Genomic DNA, 11,034 nt, shown 5'->3' with positions numbered 1-11,034 from the left:
CAATGTTTTTTAGTATTTTTGTTGTAGAAGGAAACTCAATGAATAAATGCCCTGCCGAACTGCCAATCTGAGATAGTTCATAATCATTCCAGAATCACAATATTACATTAAAGTTCACGGGATTTCAGAATAAGAATAAATGACTTCTGCTTCACTTGTTTATTGAGCTCTGATAAGGGTCAGAATCTTATTTCATCATCTTCTTGCCAGGGATAATAGTAGTGATTACAAAAGCAAGGATTAATAGTAGTAAATGTAGGGAATCAGTAGTAAAGTAATAATAAGAAAGTAGGTATTAATAGTAGGGATGAGAAAAACTGAAATGATTGAAATATCTGGCAGAAATCTTTGAGATGGGGTTTCAACAAAGATGCTGCTTCTCACCAGCGTATCTGATTTGTGTTTCACGTTGAACTTAGAAAAGGCAATGTCACCATTGCCTGTTGCTCTGGCTTCTCCCCGGTTAGCCGAGCCCTGGACCCACACCTGAAAGTCCATGTGAAGAACAGAAGTTTTATTTTGCTTTATGTTCCGAGGTTTCACAGACTAGAGAGGAGCGAGCAGCGGTTCTCTGCTGGGGCAAGATCAATAGATCCTCCCTTGACTTCGCTGTAGCTCATTAACATCAACAGTCTTTTTCAAGGGATGCTTTTTGGTCTCATTTCCACAAGGACTTAATTGCCATTTTCCTGGTGTCTGTGGCTTGTTCGCAGCACAGCTGCTTCTGTGTCAGGATGTTAGACACAAATATGTTGTTTATCAGGGAAGCTCACGTCCCAGATTTTCTCTCAAAGGTGAGGATTCGTGGAAATTAGGAGAGCAGCTTTTCTGATCCCCCTTCCCCCTTCATCCTGGATGTTGTTTGGGTGAATCTAGGTTTAGTAATTGAGGTGTCAGATTCCCTGACACCTTTCGGCTGAAAGGATGATGGTGTGGAAGCAGTGACCTCCGCTGCCATCTGCCACGGCTTAATGAAAATATACTGTGGGAATCAAGGCAACAGCTTGTCTTCATCACCTGCGTGGAGAAGGCAGACGTCAGGAGTCATTGTGCCAGCTTCCTTTGCCACCTTTCAGCAACTGGCCAGCCCTGCAGGCAGCTTTCCGCCTGCCCTCCAGGCTCTCTCAGGCCAGCAAAATATCTGCTTTCTTCCCTCTTTTTTTTCCTCCATTTTTTTCATCCAATGCTCAAAACTCTAGAAAACCAGGACCGTCATCATATTTTTTCTGCACCAGTGGAGCAAGCACACAGATGTCTACCCAGGTCCTGGTTTTCAGAAGTGTGGGAGCACAAGTTGCCGCCCCGTTACGGCAGCAGGCAGTCCCGCTGCACAGCGATGGGGCGGGAGGGCCGAGTGTGTGGGGGGGATCACGCCCTTTCTGCACTTTGGGGCAGCCCCTCACCACGCAGACTTCCTCCCCATCGCAACTGCCCTCAGAGGACACAAGAAAGCAGCTGAGGATCCCCCTGATGAGATCCTTGGAGATGGGATACTTGGAGAGGGGTGGGCCAGGCTCCTCATCCCGGCTCACTCCATCCCACACCCCGCAGAGCCGCCCATGAGCTTGGTCTCCCAGGTCTAGGAGGGCATTGCTCTGCAACAGGATCTCTTTTCTCAGCACGGTTCTCCAAGTCTGTCTCCCTGTCATTGTGCCATCCCCGAGTGACCTGGGACATCACTGACCTAAGGGAGGTAGGTCTGAATGATAGAGGACAGACCCTCTCCTTCATTACTGAGCACTTGGGCAACCAGTCACCTGGTCAGAGATATGAAAGAACAAGAATTGAATATTACTGTGGATAGTTGGGTTACACTTCTCCTCAAGAGCTAAGTACACTTAATAAAAAAAATGAATCCCAGTGCTCAGATGAACACACAGTTACAGCGAATATACAAAGCCTGGGAAGAAGCCTCCTGTGACCCTTCTCTGGGGAACAGGGACCTGTCTTGTGTGTGGTGACTCTGACAACAGCCTTGGACCCATTAAAGTGTCTGGTGCTGAATTATATTTCCCAAGTGCTATTCTCTGGAGATAGTTCATCTGTAAGCACCGTTTCATCTGAACAGGGAAGATGAGATGGAGGACACTGAAGAAGGGGATGGGGCATTTTATTACCCACACAGAACTTATAAACTATCGAGTGTAACCTTGCATGGAGTGCTCTGTGTGGTGTGTTCATCCATCACAGATAAACAGCCTCACCACAATTAACAGTTTGTCGCTGTCTATCTTGATCTCCACCTGAAAATTACCTCTGTAGTAACCGGAGCTCAATCTCAGTACCAGGACGGTTAGCCTACCTGGAGATCAGGAGGAATCCAAATCCTGGCCTTACTCGGGTTTGTTCATATTTAGGAGGTTTGGACATTATTTCTACAGTACTACAATAAGAGCATTGCCCTGCACATTAGAAATGGCTTCTTTGTGTTGGGAGTACATTGGGTTGCACTCTAAGGTCTACAAGCAAACATTTCCCCTACATGAAGCTCAGCAGATAGATGGTCTTTTTGTGGAGGGTATGTGGCAGGGTCTTTCCTTAATATTACTGCTATGGTCCAGATTCTCAGGAGTGCCTAACTCCATGCTATGGGGCTTGGGAGCATCCTTTCCTCCCTTCAGAGATGCCGGACCCTTGATACTCTACTAAGAGGGAAATAGTCCCACTTTGGTGGAAACACCACGTCCAAATGCTCCAAGAACCAGGATGTCATGGGCGCTTAAAAAAGCTTTTCTGCTTCTCTGAGAAGGAATTATTGAGTGGCTGGAGAAAAACTCCTCCTGAACCAAAGACCATCCCTCAGCAGGACGAGACATAGCTGGCCTGGCCTGACTGGCTTTGACCTTCATTTAGAGGCCTTGAAAGCAGCAGAGACCACATGTATGTGTTTACCAGCTAAGAGGTCCATGGAGACAAGGTCTAGGTCCATAGGCTGATTAACCTTGTGGAGGATGACCAAGACCGAGTCCTCAGACTTGGGTGGACTATTGCACTTCCCCAGAACCCAAAACACCTTTGAGGTTCTGGGCCAAACACCTCCTGTTCAACTGCAGTGCAGAAGAACTTCTCCTTCAGCTCTTCCCTGGAGGACGGTGAAGAGAACATCCAAGTCTCTGGCCAGATTTGAAGACTGTGCATTTAGATAGCTTGCATGAATATCTGAACTACTGCTACTTAGCCAAATCGAACCCAGTTCCTAATTTCCCATGCCTACTGGTAATCCGTTAGCAGCAGATTTCCATGTGTGAGATGAGAATGGGCTCTGACAGGCGGCTGGCATCCCTAGCTCCGGCAGACAACGCACTTTTTGTGATATCATTGTGGGAAAGGCAATACACCTGCTTATATTGTATATGGACAGAATTAGGGGAGAAATCTGATTATCCTAATTACCCAGAAATGCTAAATATGTGCAGAATACAGTTTGGCTAATTAGCCTGGGAAATTGCTGGCTGTTCGGCAGGGAGGAGAGCGGGTTTTGGGAGGTGTTAACGGGAGTTCACAGTCTGTTATGTGCCCTTTGCTTTCCGAGCATGTGGAGAAAAGTGAGCATAGGGGTTTGGAGATGTGATTGCCAGCCTTAAAACAAATTACAAAGCCGGGAAAGGGCAATTCTTTTTCAAATGTCTGCCACTTTTTAGGATTCTGGGTCTTCAAGTTTCCCATCTCATTATTCTGAGAGGAGACATTCGAGGGAAGGATGGGTCTGCCTCGCTGCGCAAACAGCTGGCGAGAGCCCCTGCGCGACACCTCCTCAGAGGTATCTGTTCTGTGTGCTCTTTATCCTGCCTTTGTGCTGACACAGGCAGATTCTCAAATGCTCTCAGAAGCCTGAGGAGACGCGATGGTAGTTGGTTCTGTGAATGGTGCTGCTTCGTTTGCATTTAATGGGCTCATTTGCACCACAGAAGTGCATGTTAGAAGAGGTCTTCTGGCCCAAAATCTGACCTGCTTTTCCCAGAGAAGCAGAAGAAGTCAGGCAGAGGCTAGGCAGGGTGGAGGGTGGTTCATGCGAGTACACCTCAAGGTACTAATCCCCAGGTGTCTAGATCCAGAGAACCAGGCTGGTTCCTCCAGCTCCACGCTGGACATACACCCACCAAGCAAACCATGACGCTGTATGGGAGGGCTGCAGGACCCACAGGAGTGTGAGGTCGGGACAGCTGGCATGCACACCTCGATGTGTTCTTGGGTCCTACAGTCTACACAAAGCTCTGGCATCAGACCAGAGCCCAAACCCAGATCTTCTGGATATAATCAGTGCCCAAAATACACGCTTATTCATTGCTCCTTGTAGCCATGCTTCCTCATGTCTTTAAATAAGCCTGCATGGCTTTTATTCCTGACCTCACCAGAGACTAACGTCTGCCTCGGGCTTTTCTGGAGAGGTTAACTTTCCTGCTCCTAAGTGGCTGGCCATACTCAGTGTGCTCAGGATCAGTCCTGCTGTCAGTTTAAAACAACATTGGCTGGGAAGTTAGCTATGAGGAGCTACAGAAATGTTCAGGCTTCCAGGGCTGCCACTGAAGCAGCTTAAAACTGAGTTGTGTGACAGCCTGAAAGAATAGATAGGGTGATATAAAAACTCTGCCATGGCTTCAAACAATAAAGACTGTGTCTCCCTTCTGATGAATAACGGCTCTTTGTTTTATTCCTTAGATGACAGGGCTGCTACAACTGCTGAGAACTATTCCAGTGCTAAATATATGGCTGTGTAATAAAGGCTCTGCAATCTATGAACTGGGACTGAATGGGTACTTGAGTGAATCATTTAAAGTACGATGAATTTCTGAAGCAGCTCGTAGTGACAGGAGGTGGAGGGGCAGTAAACTCCTTTGCAGATCGCTTAGCCAAAGGATGCTTTCCTTGCATGAGACGTAACCCAGGTTTCGCGGCTGCCAAGTTTTTCCCTCGTGGTGGCTCCCATGGCCATGTAAAGTTCCTCGCTCCCGGTTTTGGACACTAACCTGCGAACAAAGGGCGTTTCAGATGGAGCCCCAGTGTTTGGTGGTGAGACACTGCACAGATTTTCCAGCAGAAATCGTGGAAACCCAGTCCTGGCAGACTCAATGGGAATGCAGCAGTAAAGCCCTTGTTCAACTGCAACCCAGGGCTGAGAGCTCAATGGGATTTTGCTGGACCCCATCAGAAATAGCGATAGTCTGGAGCCTGCTGTGATAAGGAGGAAAATGCTGCTTCTTACTGCTGCGGTGTTGTCGTGCTAGCAGAAGAGGCGATGCACAAATACTGTTATCGCTGTTCTGGGGTTCACCTCAGAGTCTTGCCAGATTAAACTTCCTTGAAATTACTTAATGTAGCGGCAAGGATTTGAATTTCCATAATGTGGATTAGCACTTTTCTATTTTCGCTAATCCTTGCAGACAGACGTGCAAGCAAGAAGATCAAAAGACTTGAAAAAGCTGGTCGGAAAGTTTGGAGTAGGGACAAGCCAAAGATGCCGTCGCTCCAAGGATGAGGAATCGTCTCGCACCTCCAAGGGGAGCAATAACAGCAGCGGGGAGGCAGGGCCGTGTGCGGTTGAAGCTTCGGTAACACATGCTAATAGAGGGCAAGTCTTTGTCCCCTTTTGTGGCCGGAGGAGACACGAGAGTTCATGAGTGCCCCGCGTCTGAGCTGCCCCGCGGTTCGGGGTTCAGTCCCTGCGAGGTCACCAAACTCTTGCACTGCAGAGACACGGCCGCTAAAGATTCGCTGCAAATGAACTCTGTTCTCCAGAGCTGCCAAAGTGGCATCTATTGACCAGCCTCTGTTTTAAAAAGGGGGGGAAGGGGAAAAAGAGAAGGAAAAGAGAAATTCAGCTGTTGAATAAACCATGAGCCATTGAGGAGCTGCAAGTCAGCAGGGGAGGGGCAGGGGCAGCGCAGAAATGAAGGGGCCGCAAACGTCATGCGAAAAATGAAGCGCAGGAGGGGCCTGGCCATTGTGCAACACTCTTGGAAACTTAATTGGAGAGTCGGTTGGTGGGAGGCCAAAAGATGTATACAATAAAAGAGAGACACTCAACTGGACTGAAAATGCAAACAAATTGGGTAGCACAACAGAAGAGGTAAATTATGCTCATAAAATAAACAATGGCTGAGTGACACTGGATAAACAGTTACATATAATAACGCCACTGTTTGTCTCAGCCATCCTAATTGGGAGGCTGGGCAACATCCGATGAAAACTCTGCGTTGCACATTTTCCCTTTATAATGAGGAAGATTTTCCCTCCCCCCTGAAAGCCTCCCCCCAGTCCCATTTAGCAGCAAGCTGAAAGGCCTGGTTTCATTCCACTTTCCCACAGCAAACTCATCCTGGCAGGAACTGCATTAAGGAGGACAAGTAGAAAATGATAATAAATTGAGGACTTGCTCTTATTTCACCTTGTGACAAATCTGTCCAGTGGGTGACTCGGGGAGGGTGACAAGAGCATGGGCTGAGCTGCCGCTTTCCTTTTGACGCTTGGTCATCTGGAAAATAACCCCATTCGAGCCCTCACTCAAAAGGGCTTTCCTTTAATAATAATGCTTTTTAAAAGGCACTGAATCCGTATTTACACTGCTGGAAAGCCAGCAGCTCGCCTCCATCAAAGTGAACGTCACGGGTCTCATTTCATCATCTACTTGGACTGAAGAGCAAAAACAAAGGGGATGCCGCACAAAAAGTAATACGGTCAATGCCATCAATGCAAGTGGGAGAACTTGTTAAACCTTAGCTTTCTTTTTTAGCATTGCTAAAAATTGCTAATAAATCCCTGGTGAGAATCTTTTGTTTCACTGAACTCCTCTCAAGTATAGCAGGGAGACACAGCAGTGCAGGGGATGGTGAGCATGAGAAAACCACGGGCTTAGTGACTTCCACCGTGGCTCACTCCCACGCTTTGAGCCCGAGACTCTCCACCGCCAAGCACTTACTTCCAGCACTCAATCTAGTTTGTAGCAGAGGTGCGCTCTTACCCTGTAATGACTACCCAGAGCAGACTGTGCTGCCCAAGCTGCTTCATCAACCCGTGAAAGAGAGAGGCTGAACTTCAGCCTCGAATGTGTGTCTAAACTTTTTGCCATCTCCATCCTTAGGTATTTACTTGTTTAATCTGTTTGAGCAGTTCACATGTCTCTCTTTTCTTGCTTTTATTGACCTAAGAACCGGATCTCGTCTTCCCAGCTTGTAATGCTCATGGGGAGGTTACAGCCAAGGAAGGAACCCAAGAGCTGGTCAGCCTTCCTGGCCTCCGAGAGCGGCGGGGACCGCCCTGCTGGGGCTGTGCTGAGGGTACCGGCGTCTCCCGAGATGTGGGTGGCAGCTCAGAAGTCATCTTGGGTTGCACAAAATTGGCTTTGCCTCCTAAAGTGGCTGGAAAACTGAAATATCCCTAGTTTACATGTCTTGAGGGAGGCAAGGGAAGCTAGACTCGTTACCTGTAATTACTAAGGTAATTAATCAATTCTTTAAGTACAACTGATTTTCTTCCAGTGACGCAATCAGAAGATGGAAGTCAATAGTGATTGATGCATTTTCTAGCCACTTTGTAGAAGAGAAGTTGTTTGTGGGGATTGTGGTTATCGGAAAATTGCTGCAATGCTCCAAAAGCCTCTGACAGTCCCTATTTGTAACAAAATAGTCGTTTTCCTGTTTGTTGCAATTTAAAACCCTTCCTGTCAAAAGCATTTTACTGGAACCAGAAGCTGGACCACTAAATGTTTTTCATGTCCAAACTACTCTTTTCTTCCCAGTTCTTCTTCATTTCGTGCTTTGATGACAGGCCTGGAAGTTTGCTAGCACATTCGTTAGGGGAGAGTTGGTCAGTATTTCTTCACTGATACTATTTTTCAGCTGAAAAAATGCCTACGTGTTTTTTCAACTATAGTTTGTCAAGGGAAATTTTTCTTTTATCCTGTTTTTAAATGAAATAAGCACATTTTTATGTTAGGTTGTTTTTTTGGCAAGGCACAAACAACAGAGTGTCACTAGTGATGATTAAAACTCAGCTGTCGCAGTATGGATCATTTTATACTGACAATACCGTGCATGAAATGCAAGCAAATCACTTGGCCTCTTTGCAGCCAAACTCCTAAAATACCTCCAGCTTCTAATTTGCCTGAAAACGTTCTGCACGTTGCCATGACGTGCAGAGGGGAAAGTCTCGTGGGTCAGTTTTGATAGATAAACCCACTCACTTCTGCAGTATTAGCTCATCTACTCTGTCCTGACTTCCCAGCTGTTTATTAGACTAAAGTTACGTCCTCCGGCCGCGGAGGGCGAGGTAAGATTAATAGCTGAGATGAGCAGCAGTGGGGGGTCTGGCAGGTGGACTGACTCGGCATCCTCTGCTGGGATTTGGTTGGAGCATCAGCAGGGCTGAGTTTGGGGGGATGCAGGCACGGGAGCGGGGTGAGTTCACCTCTCTGTTTTGAGTGACGGGAAAGGTGAGGGGGCTGGTGCTGGGATTATCACGGGGAGGTGCCCAACCTAAAATGCCACCTCTTTTTATGGGCAAGTGGGCATCCAATAAAAACACTATTGCAATGATGATGCAGTTTCTGCTGATGCAGGATGATTAGTATGAAATATTAAAGAAGCTTTTTACAAATACAGCCTAAGTCGCCAGCTATCCTCTGTGTAAAATGCGGGTGGTATTTCTAATTCCACTATGCAGATGGGAAAACAGACAGCTAACAACTGTGCTGGAGGGCGTTGGTGGAAGCAGCAGGAGCAGAATCAAACCCAGGAGACTGATCTGTATTTGGGGTAACACCGGTTTGTGCTGCCCTGTGCGGGAGCCACGCTGGGTGTCAGTGCATCGATGCCCAGATGCCTCCGTGTTGTTCCCACGGAATCTTCTCTCCTGCTCCGCCAGGCCCAGGTTTTACAGAGCCTTTCAGCACGTAACTGCAGCTGGACGTATGCTGCGCCTCAAGTCAGCAGATGCTCCAGCACTTCACTGAATGAGGGCTTCTGTCTTCCTCAAGGAGCTGCTGCTCGTGGCATTACAGTGGGGCAGAAAGCAGCACATGTAGCTGCTGGCAGGTGGAAAGGGGAAGCCGTAAAATCGGGGAAATGCATCCCTTCGGCTTCACATGTTGTCTCTCCCTGACCCCCCAGCTTCACAGCAGGTATTAGGAAGCAGAAGTGCTAAGAGCATTTCTCCGTGTCCTGGTGGGGGGATAAAGTCTTGCTCTATGAAAAAGGGTCTGTTTGTACGTGATTACCAGTGGAAATTTCTGGGTGGCTGTGCTCTCTCCCCTCCTGCTGCAGGATGATTACAAACGGGCTTTCCTTCTAGGAGCAAAGTTGCAGCAAGACCATGGCTGAGATGGCCAAGATCCCAATTTCCCAGATTATTAATAATAACAGTATCATTTTCTTTCTCCCCTATTTCTCACCCACCCTGCGCTTCCTTTTTAATGAATTCTCTTCTCTTGCTGTAGACTCCGCAGTGACACCAGCCTGATTTGTAATGTAAATAGGCAGCCCAGTGTAAAGGCGACCCGCAAGAGCACCACAGGGCTCTAATTATAATTTTCATTAAACTCCTTCTGTTTACGAATACCCAGGCAATCTGGCATTGCAGCAGGAGCAAGAGGAAATTAAAGCAACACTACCACTTAGCTGCAGTGTCAGGGAGCGGGGACCCAGCTGTTCAGCAGAAACTGAAACAGGGTTCCTACGGACAAAGTTTTGGAGAGTTATTTCAGCTTTGGCATCCTTCCTCTCTCAACCTTTTACCCCGGGTTGCCCAGCTTGCATGATTTTCCTTCAGAGGATCTGACTGGTGCAAGTGTTTTACGCGTGATCTATTTGTGACCTAATTAAGGGGATCAGCTGCTAGAGCTCCCGGTGCAATGAGCAGCAAGGAACTGGGGGGAGAGCGGCCGCTGAGCCGGCCGGAGCAGGACCGGGCGGGTGAAAGGTGCAGAGCAGAGGGAGAGGGACCATCAAGCAAAGGGGAGAGAGGGGAGCTTTATCTAGCAAGGCCCTGGGGGGTTTCCACAAAAGATCAGTGATGCAGAGACCATTTGTCCGCAGGTGCTGGGGAACATCCTGCTGAGTTCAGGAGTGCTCTGACACACAGAGCTATGCAGAAAGTGGGGCTTTGCTGGCCATGCTACATGGACACCAAGAAACTCTCATCCTCATATGCCCCTGGTCGAGACAAACAGCTTCAGGTGGCTTTCTGCGGGTGTTTTGCCTTCGGAGAGGCATTTTTGTAACTCAGGCTACAGCTGACCCTTGCTGAGGAGAAAGTGCTGCAGGTGGCAGCCATGAATTAGACTTGCAGGGGACACTTTGTTCACAAAGCTAAAGGCAGGGGATGTTCTCAGTGTCCTTCAGATGCAGTGAGTCTTCCTCGGGCTGTGTGTGGATGGGACAGAGGGAAAACTGAGCTTGGCTTTTCGAGCCCGAAGCAAGAGTTTCTTCCTCCTTTGGAAAACAGCCAGTAGTATATTTAAGGTCATAATTCAACTTTGGGGTAACCAGAGGCAAAATAAAATTGCAGTTTGCAATAAGTGCCTATAAAATAGCAAAGATAGCTGTATTTTTGTCTAAACTGGGTGAGTCCGTCTGGTGTCTCATGGGCTTTACAAACCTTGTGAGTTTTGGTCCAACCCCTGAATGATTTCTTTCTAGTGCACTTTAGAGCTCATGGGGATCTCCGAGCTTTTCCCAAACTGCTGCTTCCACATCCAGGAGACTCCGGAGAGCTGCATCGTTAGAAGACAGGCTGGGCAGTCCCAGCCCAAACAGTGCTTCAGTACAGCCTTCTGCCTTCTGTGCAAGCCCCATCGATGTGTTCGCTCTCTCCCTCCAGCAGCAGAGCTGGCTCTTTTAGCTAAGCAGACAATGCTTAAGATAGCAGGTCCAGAGAATATAGGGTATATTCCCCATACCAAACAATCCCTTGCTAATTTTTAAGTATTTTCACTTTTTTCCTGCATCCCTGTCATGTGAATGAGCCCAGACTTCAGATAGCCTTCCTGGCTGAGCAGAGGGAGGCATCACAGAATATAATGCCCTGTTGCTAGGAAAAAAA

The sequence above is a fragment of the Pygoscelis adeliae genome, unplaced genomic scaffold (assembly GCF_000699105.1).
Source record: "Pygoscelis adeliae isolate BGI_AS28 unplaced genomic scaffold, ASM69910v1 Scaffold286, whole genome shotgun sequence".
In the NCBI taxonomy this organism is placed as follows: domain Eukaryota; kingdom Metazoa; phylum Chordata; class Aves; order Sphenisciformes; family Spheniscidae; genus Pygoscelis; species Pygoscelis adeliae.
The sequence above is the reverse complement of the archived record's forward strand: the minus strand, read 5'-3'. Positions refer to the sequence as shown.